The sequence below is a fragment of the Typopeltis vanoorti genome, chromosome 14, assembly GCF_054136105.1.
Source record: "Typopeltis vanoorti isolate ZY-2024b chromosome 14, IOZ_Tvanoo_1.0, whole genome shotgun sequence".
Classification (NCBI taxonomy): domain Eukaryota; kingdom Metazoa; phylum Arthropoda; class Arachnida; order Uropygi; family Thelyphonidae; genus Typopeltis; species Typopeltis vanoorti.
The window spans coordinates 70,307,038-70,321,065 of record NC_143562.1 but is presented as its reverse complement, the minus strand read 5'-3'; the positions used below and the strand labels follow the sequence as shown (position 1 = coordinate 70,321,065).

Below are 14,028 nucleotides of genomic sequence, written 5' to 3'. Positions count from 1 at the left end.
TGGATATTAATGTTCATTTTAAAATTAGTATTGTTAGCATAAAAAATTGATAAGGATTATGAGCATCTACTAGAAGCTACGATGACGTTTCTAGAAACACGGGATTATAAAGAACCTTTCGCCATTCATTTCAGATCCCTACTAGACGTCACTTGTTGTGCGGTAAATAACGATCCGCTCTGGAAGAAGCTATTTTTGTCATTATATTTCGATAACAAAAGCGTTTATAAATTATAAAATTTTCAGGTTGTTATTTATTTGTAATTCATTACTAATTCTGAATCCTTAAATATTCATTACTTTCTGAGGTATTCTTTTACTCTCCCTGCATCAATCGCACCTCTTCACACACTGCTTATGCCCATATACACTCCCACTTCTAAGCTTAATGTACTCATTGCTAAACGCTGCGCTTAGTAGTGAGGTGTATCACAGCTAAGTGCATTTCTGAATTTTCCATTTCAAGAAATATTTCCATGGACATTGTTAATCAAAAATTGCATCAGTAATCTGCCCTAAATCTGCTAACTCCTCAAGCTCGCATATAAATTACAAGAGAAAATTTAGCTCGTCGTCACACAGTCCGTTTATTGATAACTTCTGGAACGCTATCTCCTCTTATGTTTTTCCTAAAGAGGTGATCTACATATCTCCATACCCAGAGTTAACAAATTTCTTCATTTTCCTAATCTCCTTTCCATATTAATGTACAGCAGACTAACAATCTATTCAGTAAGAGAATAAATTAAATATAGATAAGATCTCTAAATATAATGGCTGCACAAATTCATACCTGCTACATTATGAAGCAATCAAACAAATATTTAATTTGGGGAATTTTGCCACTAGTATATAACACTTCCGGCATTTGAATGAAGTGCACAAGACTTAAGCCTGTCTGAAATATTCTTGAAATTTCTTATCTGAGCACCATTACATCGATTGTGATTCGCGTTATTTGAAGAAAATCCTATAGATTTTTCACAGAATTTTTTATAAATATGCAGATAATGTAATAAATATTTTATTCTTATATCCTGGTAAATCCTAATTTGGATTTTTTCTCATACATTTGTGTAGCTAACACTATAGAAAAACCAACACTGAAGAAATTTAGAAATACACTGATGCCGTATATGGAGTGTCTTCAGGCATTTGTAGAGGTAAGTAGTATTTAGAGATGGTCTTCATAAATTGCCTAACACAACCATATCGTTTACACATTAGCCTTATTAGTCGGCAAATTTTATTCCGCAGTTTATATAACTAACTGTGTAATGCGAACCAAATATTATAATTGTATTCAGTAACTTAATTTGGAAACATAAGCCACTTGTGTGATATAGACTTTACTACCTCACTAGGCATCGATAATATGTTTATGTAAAACAGACCAAGGTTCGAATCCCATCTGTGATTTTTGCTACTTGAAAACCATAGTACATTGACCATTTTGCTTATTTTGTAAAAAAAAAAGACAAGAAAATCCAAAGGAACTCATGGAATAGGTATGAGACATTACTATATGAAAGTTGCTTGGATGAAAATTCCAAAGTCGAAAGAGCCCGATTGGGCTTTTTCTACTACATCTTTTGGAACCTATATGTGCGCTTCGATGCAGAAGGTAACACTTCGAATACTCAGCCCAAAATAAAGAATGTTTTCAATTATAGGAACAAGGCTAATTGGAGTCCTTTCTTCTTCGTTATATTTGTCAGTGACTGAGCAGTCAAATATTTTTGTCATACAATGTCTATCAAAATATCGATCACTCTGTATACTTGAATGATTCTTATTTGTTTGAATTTGTGAGTGCCAAGGGAGCTAGATAAGAATGAGATAATTGTCATCATCATCACCTTCATCAAATTCCTGCCATATGCCCTCAAGGGGTGAACAGGATATAATAGTACCTCATGAAAAATTTACATTATTACTAACTTCTTATCCACAAATTTCCCCCAAATCAGTCTGTTAACTGTAAAGTCTCCAACATTATCAGATCTTATATTTCTATCTTCTTAGGCAGTTTTTACTGTGTCAATCCATCTATATCTTGGTCTTTCTCTGGATCTTATACCGCCTTCCAACCTGGCAGAGAATACGTACTCTGCTAATCTTTCCTCTCCCATTCTGTTATAACACCTGAAATTAGCTCTACTAACGCATTGCTTGTATGCTGACAATACCAAGATCTTTCCTAATACCTTCGTTTTTAAGATGATATTGCCATTGCTGCCATTTGTTCATGCCCTTAATCTTTCTGTACTCTCATATCTGCAGTCTCTAATGTTTGGTAAAGTGTTTTGCTTCTGACTCAGCTCTCAGATCCATACGTTAAAATTGGTTTGAACACGGCACGCAGCTAATTTAGTGTGTCGACTCTCTCTTGTTCCATATAAATTTATTCATTTGATTTCCTACCATACCAGCTTTGTTGACCATATTCTGCTGTCTATTTCGATATCTTCGCTAAATATTGAGCCTAAGGAGCTGAAATGTTTTACTTGTTCAATAGGTTCTCCATTCAAAATGCAGTTGATATTTTCAATGGTTCTGCCTATTTTCATTGTCTTTGTCCTGTTTTTGCTGACCTTCATACCATATCTATTACAACAGTTATTCAATTTATTCAGTAAATCTTGCAGACTTCTAATAGATTTATTTAGAAGTATAACATCATCTGCATAAAGAAAAGAGCTGAGATTAGCTTCTCCAATTTTGATATCAGTTTTAATACCACCTTCCTTCATAACTTGATCCATACAGATAATGAATAACAGAGAGAATAATGTACATCCTTCCTTGTCTGACACCAGATTTAACATTAAATCAGCTTCCTGTACATCCTTGAATTCTAGTTGATGATTTACAACTCAAATAAAGACTAAGCATCGCTTGATATAATGCCCCATTATATCAAAGTACCCACTAGGAACACTCAGTAGAGAAATACCTCTGTAATTCTCACATTTAGTTTTATTTCCGTTTTTTTGTATGGGTACAATAAGAGCTCTACTCTAATCATCTAGAATTCGTCCCTCTGTCCAGGCCTTCTGAATTATTCAGTGCAGCCACTGTAAGGCTTTCGTACCTACATACATGAAACTTTCTAGTCGAATATCATCTACTACTACTGCCTTTCCAGATTTCAGCCCTTTACTTGCTTTTTCTACTTCGAGTATGGATATGGATTCCCGACTGCATCCCTATTGATAATATTGTAACACTATGCAGTCAATATATCCTTAACACCCGAAGAATAAACACAGTGTGAGAGAAATGGATGTGTAATTGTGTTAAGTAAGAAATTACTAAGGAAAATATTATATGTTATCCTTTCCTTAAGGATAACATTGTTTATGAAAGATATCAGGCTCCTGCAACAAATTTCCAAGTTTTGTATGGAAAGCTGATTGTGAATATGAAATAAAACTAGCGTATCCATTCAAAAACAACACCGGAGAATTCTATCACTGTGTTGGAAATAAAATAAACAATGATTAAGAAATAATATGGGAAATGAATGAATGATTGAATGAATGAAGATGGTATGTTGGTGACAACTGCAGAAGATATTGTACAACAAATGAGTTTCGGTTTTGCTACTAGCTACCAACCGGGTGTATGCAATACGGAGTCAGTGCTAACCCAGAAGCAAATGAACAGATTAAGTGTTTGAAGAGCTGTTACATAAACTGAATAAGAATTCCGCAATAAGGACAAAGATGTTTAGTACGCATTCTAAACGAGTGTTCAACTGAAGTAGCCTTTGTCCTGTCTGCATAATTTGTTTCAATACACAGGGAACAGTCAGCATAAGTGAAAGATGATAATCCGTTATACAAAGATGGCACAAAGACAGATGCGTCTGATCAACAACCTATTCAAAAACAGATTCTCTGTCAACCAACAGAAATTCTTTGACAGAGAATCTGCTTTTGCAATGAACAGCATGGGTTTACTAAGAGAAGTTTATTTTCGATTAACCTTTTAATAACGTTACGATTTAGCTAGGCGACAGGAATGAATTTGTCATGATGATTTTAGGTACATCACAGGAAAAAACATTGAGAGATGCTAAGTTAGAGGTTATGAGACTGGACTCTAAACTTTTAGCTTGGATAAGGGGATGGCAGACTGATAGACACCAAATTTGATACTTCGGAATTATGTCTGAAAAAATAGGTCGTTTATCTCAGAGAACAGTTGTTGTTGTTACATCGTTATTGTTTTATATAATTTTAATACTATTTTTAATTATAATATTACTTTAAACAGTTCTAATGTTGACACTATGGGCTGTATTTTGATTCGTACAGCTGTTTGCTGATGACGAAGATAGACGTGATAATTAGGGAGTTGCCTGATATGTAGTACTTTCCCAATGGTTTGAATAGACTTGTTTGAAAAAAAAAAAACTGATCGAGCTTGTTCCTCAACGTATGAATTATGAAAGTCGTTTTATCGGTTAATACGACCTCAAATGGAATAACATGCGCAGATATGGTCTCCTGACTTCTGATATGTTAGAGATAGAATGAGGGGAACGAAGGAAAGTGCTGTAGACGATATCTGGGCAATGGTATGTAGTTTATGAGAACAGATTGAGAGTTTGCCACACTGAATCGAAGCACAGATCTGCTTTGGTTCAGTGTGGCATGAGCCACTAATGAACGACTATTGAGTATGGAATAGAATTTCAGTAACTTTACCGTTATTTAGAAATATCAGTGGCAACTACATATCCCTTACAAAACAGAAAGATGTGTGTTCAAAGCTGTATACTTTCTCTGATTTTTTAAACCTTTATTTGGAATATATAATAAACTTAGCCTTGAAAATCAGTTAAATTAGAATTGCGATTGTTGTAAAAAAAAATAGATAATAGCTGAGTTGCTGATGGCATTGAACTAATAGCAGAGAATGAACATCTGTTCCAAGAAATAACAAGCGTTTCAATGTCACTTTGTGATTTTGGATTAAAAATCAGCATTCACAATTAACAACTGATGACTTCAGGTAATTAATTACCCTAAAAATTTCAGTTCATGATGAAATGTTGAAAGACGTATAAAGGATCATGTGCTTGGGAAGAACAACACCGAGATGGTTGATCTAAAGATTACATTAAACCACGCATTGTTAAAACGGTTCACTCCAGAAATTGCATCAGAGATGATATTAGGAAATGAGCTAACTGTTCGTTCTTCCCTTTGGTAAGGACACTGGAAGACAGAAGCACCTGGACAGAGTATGTTAGAAATAGCCCGTTTGTTTTACCTTAAAGGTCCAGACTATGGATAAAGAAAACGAAAACGATGTGCTGAAATCAAATGAAACTATATGCTATGGCTATAGATAAGCATTTGTTAATTTCTCGATGTATTTTAGATTTCTTTCTAAAAGATTCAAAAACATTGTTGTAGTTTTCTTTAAATAGAACCATGTGCACCCAAATGATTATTGCATTTCGATAATTAATTATTTTTATTAGATATTAAATTATATTAAATAATTATATATTTAATTATTTCATAGATTCAGAATGCTCTTATGAAAGAGGCGATGAAATATATTAGTGTGAAACCTGATAAACTGGCAACTAAGATATGTGTAACAGACATAGAGCAAGTATGTATATAAATTTTATTTTAGTTAATAGAGTAAAGGATAATAATTTGATTCATTAATATAAATTATATAGATATAGAAATGTTATTACCCACTCTATATTAAAAAAAAAAAACGACTTGCACCAAAATTTAATAACCGCCATTCCCTCTTTAGTTATAATATAATAATAATAATACCTCCAAGAAACACTTTATTCATTTCTTGTTGAAAATTGGTGCTATTATGTTTCCTATCCCCCTGTGAATTATTTAAACGTTACATGAAGGAAGAAGAAATAAAGTTTGGTGGGGTTTTTTTTGTTTTTTTTTAGTAAAATTCAGTTATCCCAAATGTAATATCCGTTGGTTCGGAGCACTTTGTTTATTACTGAAATGTCGTAATTGATTTAAATCCATGGTTTCTACAAACTGCCATTTTAAATCATAGGAGTCAAAAATGGAGGATTTACCGATCTGCATGAGATTATCATTTTGCAATATTATTCCACGCTGCGGTGATCACAGTTTATAAGCAAGATCTTTGACTGCTAATTTAATAAACGAAAGATACTGTATTAAGTAATAATCCGAAAAGAATTCCAACATTATTGGAATCCCGCTGTAGAAACCACAAGTGGTCCTACCACCAAATGGTATTCTCGAATTCACCTACAAAAATCATTGAAATAATCCGAAAACTCCAGATTGGTTAATTCAGAACCACACCTTCCCAATTCCTTTAATTTGGTTTAACGTAGATCAGACATTTTGGTTTCCTGTTCATGCATTTTCAGTAAAAAAAAAATTCCATGTTCAATATTAAAACTCACTCCTAGTAGGAAGATCCTCCGGCTCCTCTCAATTTTGTTAAAAGGAATAATTTCAAATCTTCAAATCTATTCTCGGCAAGTCGTTTCTTTCTCATTTATCTTCTTTGATGCATTCATTTCAAACTTTTCATGATAATAATAATAATGACTATTATTATTATTAATGTTAATATTTCCATATCATCATACAGTTTGAGCACTCATCAGAAGAGGTTCCATTTTTAGCCACAAATGGAACCTCTCCTGATTTTTCATACGACATTCACACACAATTTTTCATACCACGCCTCAAGTATGTTCACTGTCTCCGCCATCACCTTACCTTTGGGCAATGCATCAAAATCCAGGTCCAATCTCGATGAAAAAACTGCTCCTCAACCCTTGCTTATACTCTTCTTACAAAGCATCACTTCATAAAGAAAGCTTCTTTTCTCTGTGTCTTCACCCATTCTTTGCAAATCCACCTCAACATTTGTTCATAACTGATTAAAGACTGATATGTCTCAATAATGTTCCCTCCTCTTCATCCTTGTTTCTATCCACGTTCTCAATACCTGTTCATACTCAAACATTCCACAGAACAGTATCGTCTTAGTCTATTGTCTCCGGAACTTTTATAATAATACATCTTCATCTTTTTGAAATCTGGGTGACCAAATCTGTGTACAATGATTCATATATGCCTGATGAATGTCTTATACAATGAAACCAACATATAGTTACTTCTGCTCATCAGTATATACAGTTCCATTCTCTTTATCCGCTCTACTATCCTTAGAATTTTAGTAATATGTCTGAAAACGTTAGGCTACAATCACTTTAAACTCCCACATTTTCTCCACCTCCTTTAAGATATTTCCACCAATCTAATACTCTACATTCTATCTTAGCTTCCCAAAATTTTAAACAGTTCACTTTGCACATTGGACTGTAAATGTCAAATATTTTCCCACAGATACAAAATGTCTCAAGCAGTAAATGAATTTCTATGTGAAAATCTAGAAGCACAATCTAAAAAATTATGCAGCAGCCACTCTAGCTTACCGTTGTACTCTTATGTAATGAGAAAGAAAAGCTGTGTACATTTCACGCAGATTTAGAGGACTAATATGCTAAGGGTGCCTTTCAAGGTATAATTTACTTCGTGTTAATTTTTTGATACATGAAAATATAAGCATAACATTTGTGGAATTCAAGTTACACGACTGTGTTACATTCAAATTTCTATTTCTTTAGTTAATTCAAAAGATCGCAGCCATTCCTAAATTGGTAAGTAATGGTTACAATACTTATTATTAGATTTAGTTATAATAATAAAACTTATTATATATATATAATATATTAATTTTGATATTCAAAATTCAAATCTATTAATATATTTTAATTTTGATTTGTTGATTAAAATTAGGTAAAAACAATGGCAGTGATGTATAGAGGATCCGTAGTAAACAAAAGAAAATAATAAATAGCTTTAAGCTTTGAAAAATATAATTTTGATCTCTTTCTTAAAAAAATTGGGTTCAGTGTTATTCATCGTATGTAAGAAATCTCTAGCAAGAAAGAATTACACAGAGAAAATGAAGACAGATATTAGTAATCAAAAGGAGTTAATTAGGTGAAGCAATTTCCACGTGATGGTATTCACCAAATTATATTTTCCTCATATGCATTGAACAGTGAAATATCAACTATAGTTCCAATGCACATTCTGATATTTCCTTTCTCCTCAGCGATGGAATTAGCATTGTGTGAAGACTACAATGCAGTTGGACTCAAAAATCGCATATCGAATTTCTCTGAAGAGTAAATAGAGCGATTTTGTAGAAATCGCAAAGAACTCTTATCCTTTAACTCTACACATTGTATTTGCATACCTTCTATTACATGATATTATTGAGTCCCCTCCTCACCAATAAAAACACCTTAATTGCAATCTTCTAAACAACTCTTATCTGAGAATTGTTTAGAAGCTTTCCATATACTTCTCCGTGTATGGAAAACTTCTTTCTTTCCATATACGTCTTGCTTATTGGAAGCTATGGAAAGCTACACGTTCGCTTGGTTTCATTCCAAGCTAACGTGTCTGGGTCTAATTTGTACAGACTGGATTCCGCCCTGCGAAATGCAGAATATGCGGACAGACTCCAATCTGTTGCTCGGTCGCTGACATTCGAGGCGCTAGTGTAGATGAACCACTCTAACGCAAAATATAGTATAGCAATATATAATGATGTTTGAAATAATGAGTTTGAAAGGAAAATCGTGGAGTCCCGGGAAATCCTCCTTAATCCTGAACATTTGAACAGCAATTTGAGTTACAACATCCCTGATAGTCATGCTGGTTGTTCAATACTGGCGTTCACGAGAACTTGCAAGCACGCATGCAACAAACAATAGCGCGTTAGATAGAACAACTTGAAAAATACAACGTTTTTGTGTCAATTATGTATTGCATTTTTTGCCTGCAATTCTCAGTTTTTTTGTATCTTCAATTTTTATTATTGTGTTCTACCTTTACTGCATACCTGATGAAGGCTGTAAAACTCTGAAACTAGTTGTATCATTTTCATTAAAACTTCATATTTTATCTGGGTTTAAAGTTATGAAATATTTATAAAACAAAAATTAGTTAATTAAAAAAAAAAAAAACATATATATATATATATATATATATATATATTTCACTTGCTATTTCGAATTTATGAGACATTCTGATTTTTTCTTTATTCCGCAGCAAAAGAAAAACATAAAAGAGGAAGACAAAAAGAAATTGTGCGCTACAATGGTGAGTTGGTTCTCATATCACTAATTATTTTATGTAAATTATTTTATTAAGGTAAAATTTATTCTTAAAATAAAATTCTACTTTGTTTACTTTATCTTTCTAGTTTATCTTTATTATACTTATATTATATTTATTTTATATTTATCATTTATCTTTTCACGCTTTTCGATATTTTCTTAATACGAGGATTGTTGATTAAAATGATAATATCGAGATGATAATGACAATAATAATGAAAAACAGTCGCCATCACAATTCAAAAACTTATTGTGTTACTTGAAAATCTCTTTATGGTTTGTACTCAATCTAGACCTCGAGTGAGTCAGCTATTTGAATTAACCAAAAACTTCTAATTTTTTAGAGTTTGATTAATGAGTCTTGGATTTAAGATAATGATTTGCTCAAGTCGCCTACACAGTTAGACTTAAAATATGAAAATCTCTCACACGCCTCATTAAATGCTTAAAGTGTTCTACAGAAAAATCACCTTGACATGCATCATCATGTGATTGGGAAAAAAAAAAAACGAATTTGCAGCTAATTTTCAATCTGATCAAACCAGCTAAACTCACCAGCTAATTCAGATTTAGTGAAATACACTTTGTAAGATTCATAACCTCATGAATGGGATTCACACCTAAGCCCTTCCTACCAAATCGAAGAGTCATCAGTAACTGCGGTAAGGAGAATATAATGAGAAAAGTTAGGATGACTACGAAAAATATTTATTTGAGTTAACAGCTTGGAGTTGTATCTAGTCTGTTGAATGCGCACATTCCTCTATAGGGAAACACTGATTTGTGTGATAAAACACAACATTTCCTTGAAGGAAAATAATTTCCTTTCACTAGGAAGATGAACTAACTTTCATATTAATTAAAATGTATATGGAATATCAGAAAAAATACTCATTATATCATTAAACTGGCATCTTTAATGGGTTTAAAGAGTTAAAGGAGGTAAATCTGAAAGTTGGCTGAAAAGCTAAATGATGATTACTTTTTGTAATCATCTTTTAGCTTTTCAACTGTTGAGCAGGAAAATTTAGAATAATTAAGAAAGCAAAAAGCTGGTGGCGTAAATTGCAGAATCATATTAAAAACTAAAGTATCAGATAGAGATATTTCGTCCTTAACAGTCAAGAAAACGAGGCTGAAATGTTTTGATGAACACCTAGAACAAAATCGATATTAAACCACCTGTTAATACCGCAAGAAGGTATATTTGAATAAGATATCATAACACCTTTTAACTCCTAAGTTTAACATTGTAATAACTTTTCTTTTTCTTTAAAGATATATTAATATAAGAACACATGGCAGACATCTGAATTTCTTCATGGTGAATACCACATTTCGGAATTACCTGAATTTAATGTCGTATAATTTAAATTGAATTTGAAATGAAACATAACTATATATATATATATATATATATATATATATATATATATATATATATATATATATATTAAATGCAATAAGCATTTAATAATGAGTAATCTGTTAATAATTTTATCTTTTCGTAATGTAGTCATTATTATTATTATTATTATTATTATTATTATTATTATTATTATTATTATTATTATTATTATGATACCGATTCCTTAACAGAATTCGCACTCAAAGAGTAACAGAAAGCATGAAATAGAATAATGAAATCTTATACCAGGGAAATAAGTCCGGTCGGTGGAATCGACAAGTATCGTCGTAAAATGTGAGATGTCCCTAAAAGTGCAGTTTTCTGCAGATGAGGTAATGCGTGATTTCTGGGAGGGCCAACTTTTACGGCTCCTAGCTCTCCTATGACGTTGTAAGCGTTGTCGATATCTTGCTCAACAGTGATTAAATTTAAATCTCGAATTCCTTAATTGGTCATTTTTTCTTCACGTTTTCCTTAGTGTTCCCAGAAATTTGGAAAATTCCACTCTTGACATTCACTCTACTGAGATTATCATCTTTAATTAGTAACTGAGCTTTTCAAGTGTGCCTTACAGTTGTTAGGAATTTTCCTTTTTTTACTGACTCCAACAATTACTAAATATTTCTGATCTAGCTATGTGGCAAATAATTGAATGCTTTCTGGTAATCAATTCATGCCGTATATAAGTTGGCTTTTTGTCTTTTCGAATTATTCAAATTCGTTTTGTAAACTAACAAAAAGTATTTTGTTCCACTAGATTTTCTGCACATCTCTTTTGTTGAATAAGCACAATTTGGTGCCGTTATAAATACGGAATAATCGAAGTTTTTAGAAGACCAGCGAGTATCTTACATGATGTTGACACGCATGTTATTAGGCGATCCTTACTAAGAACAGCTCGTTTTACTTTCTTTTTAAAAATCAGAAGCGTCCTTCCAATTGTCATCCATTCTTCAATTGAATCTGTTTGCAGAATGTACGTTAAGTTGTTGAGCCAGTCGAGAATGCGTACTTGGCATGTATTTCTGCCAAATTCCATGCAATCTAATTCTTCATTTACTTTGCCATTAGATCTCTGTATTTATAAAAAGACCTTCCATCTAAGTACCTAAGTGGTATTCAGTTGTTTTCTGACACCTTTAATCCAGTTACATTTTTATTTATTTATTTTTAATTATCCCAGAGCTGCTTAGAGAACTTGAAGGTTTCTCATGGGTATAGTTGTTCAACATTTTCTCTGATTGTTCTCTGATTTCTCATTATTATTATTATTATTATTATTATTATTATTAGTAGTAGTAGTAGTAGTAGTAGTAGTACTAGTAGTCGTAGTAGTAGTAGAATGTTATTTCTATTGAGTTATTAACCAGTTCCCTCACCAGTGTTGTTCAATATTTTTCTCTGATTGTTCTCTGATTTCTATTCGATCTCAGAGTTTCGCATACTGGCTGTAAAATTATTAACCAGTTATTTATTTCATAGAAATATTTTCGACTATTTGCATTAAAAGTTACCGGGCGAAACATTATCAATATTCAACCTTCAGCCTTCTGAATTTAAATATTCTTGATAAAACCTGGCTCAGTATTAATATACTACTATTCTCCATATCTTTCGTCAACTTGGAAAAATTTATATCACCCAGGAAGATATCTCTGTTGTTCCTGTTTTGCTTACGTGATTTAAGCTTTTTATTACGGGATTTCAAAATTTCAGCTGCTTGTTGATTTAAAAACTCAAATTGCACTCTGAGTAAGTGCATGTGGTAGAATATAATCGACAAATAATTTTTTCTAAAAATTATTTGTCGATTTTCTAAAAATCGACTAAAAACATTTTAAGAAAATCTATTACCCTAAAAACATTACTCTTGAATAACATCATTTACAAAGCAGTAAATACACCAATTGTCGCTTGCATTAATAAACCACTCAATGTCGTGATAGATCTTACCCGCATTACCGATTACTATTTTAGAATATTTTAAAATTAGATATTTTAGAATTAGAAATCAAAAAAGAGAAGTTAATGCCATTTAACTTAACCCATTCTTCTACTTATATTCTAACTTTTCACGACTTGGACACTGCATACAAATATTTCACTTATAATCATGATATCCTTGAGGAATACCTGTGATTCATTTTTAAAGGCAACAATTTATTTTTTTAAATTACGCTTTGTTTTACAGACATGTCTCGAAAATAAAAGCAAAGGGAAATAGTCAGTCAGCGAAACGTCCAATAAATGTTCTTGGGATTAAGCCAATCTGTCTAACAAGAAAAAAAGAAGAAGAAAGTTCCAATTTGGATATTAATGTTCATATATTGTACTTCAGAAACATTTGATAAATAAAATTTCTGCGCATATGATTGTCTACGAATATTAATTATTCTTCTCTGCCCTGTTCTCAAATAACATCATATAAATATATAACTCACAAACAGCATTCAACAACAATGGATTTCAAATACACTTAGGTTCAAATAAATTAATTAAAAATAAATCTGCTGAAACTTCATGAACGTACAAATCAATTGTTAAATCATGCATTTCCTGGTTACTTCATTTTCACAAACATTATCTCTAAAGGAGAGAATAAATGACTACTATTTGGGGTTTTTTTTGGTCAAATTTATTTTAAAACAAAGTTATACCAACTAGTGTCACCAATTTTGGCTGCTGGCTTCATGAGGGTAAAAGATGATGTATAAAAATAGTGAGAACACTTTAATGCTAAAAACCGTTAATACTAAAAACCAGAAAATAAACCGAATACAATTGTATTTTTTATAAAAGCAGAAGAACGCCACACTCATAGCGCGTGTATGATCTGCTAGTTATTGTGTAGGAACGATTTTTATTTGGAGGCAAAATTCAGTTCTGGCATGTTGAAAGATTTAGTAAGGGTCTTCCAAATCTCGGTCAGAATCAGTCCTTGGTTTCTATTAAGGTTTTGTTCTGAGCTGAGAACCGTTGTGGCTTCTTTTATAATTCGGGTGCGGAAGCCCTTCTGTAAGTAGGACATTGAACTTTAATCCCATTCTATAATGTGATTAGTCCTAGCAAAATGAAAGGCTAACCCCGATTTGTCTTCTCTATTATTATTGACGTCTCCAATGTGCTCCTTCTTCCTAATTTCAAAACTTCTTGAAGTCTGGCCAATATACTTCAAGCCGCACGAGCAATGGATGATGTAAACTCCGGCATGTTTAAAAAATAGATGACTCTCTTTTGGAGATCGTAAAAATTGACGAATGATCTGTGAAGGTTTAAAAGCTACTCGTATACCATGTGGCTTGAGGAGTCTGGCAATCGTATTATAAATTGTCCCTACAAATGGAATCCCAATGGTAGAATTATACTGTATATC

General features: G+C 32.3%; 1 long non-coding RNA gene across 1 annotated transcript; it reads left to right on the top strand.

The window, feature by feature from the left end:
* Window positions 1-1,124: 1,124 nt before the first annotated feature.
* Window positions 1,125-12,943, top strand: LOC150099588 (uncharacterized). The gene is made up of 5 exons (XR_016549352.1): window positions 1,125-1,163; window positions 5,542-5,634; window positions 7,682-7,714; window positions 9,180-9,230; window positions 12,847-12,943. It is a non-coding gene; the product is annotated as an uncharacterized LOC150099588 (long non-coding RNA).
* Window positions 12,944-14,028: the final 1,085 nt, after the last annotated feature.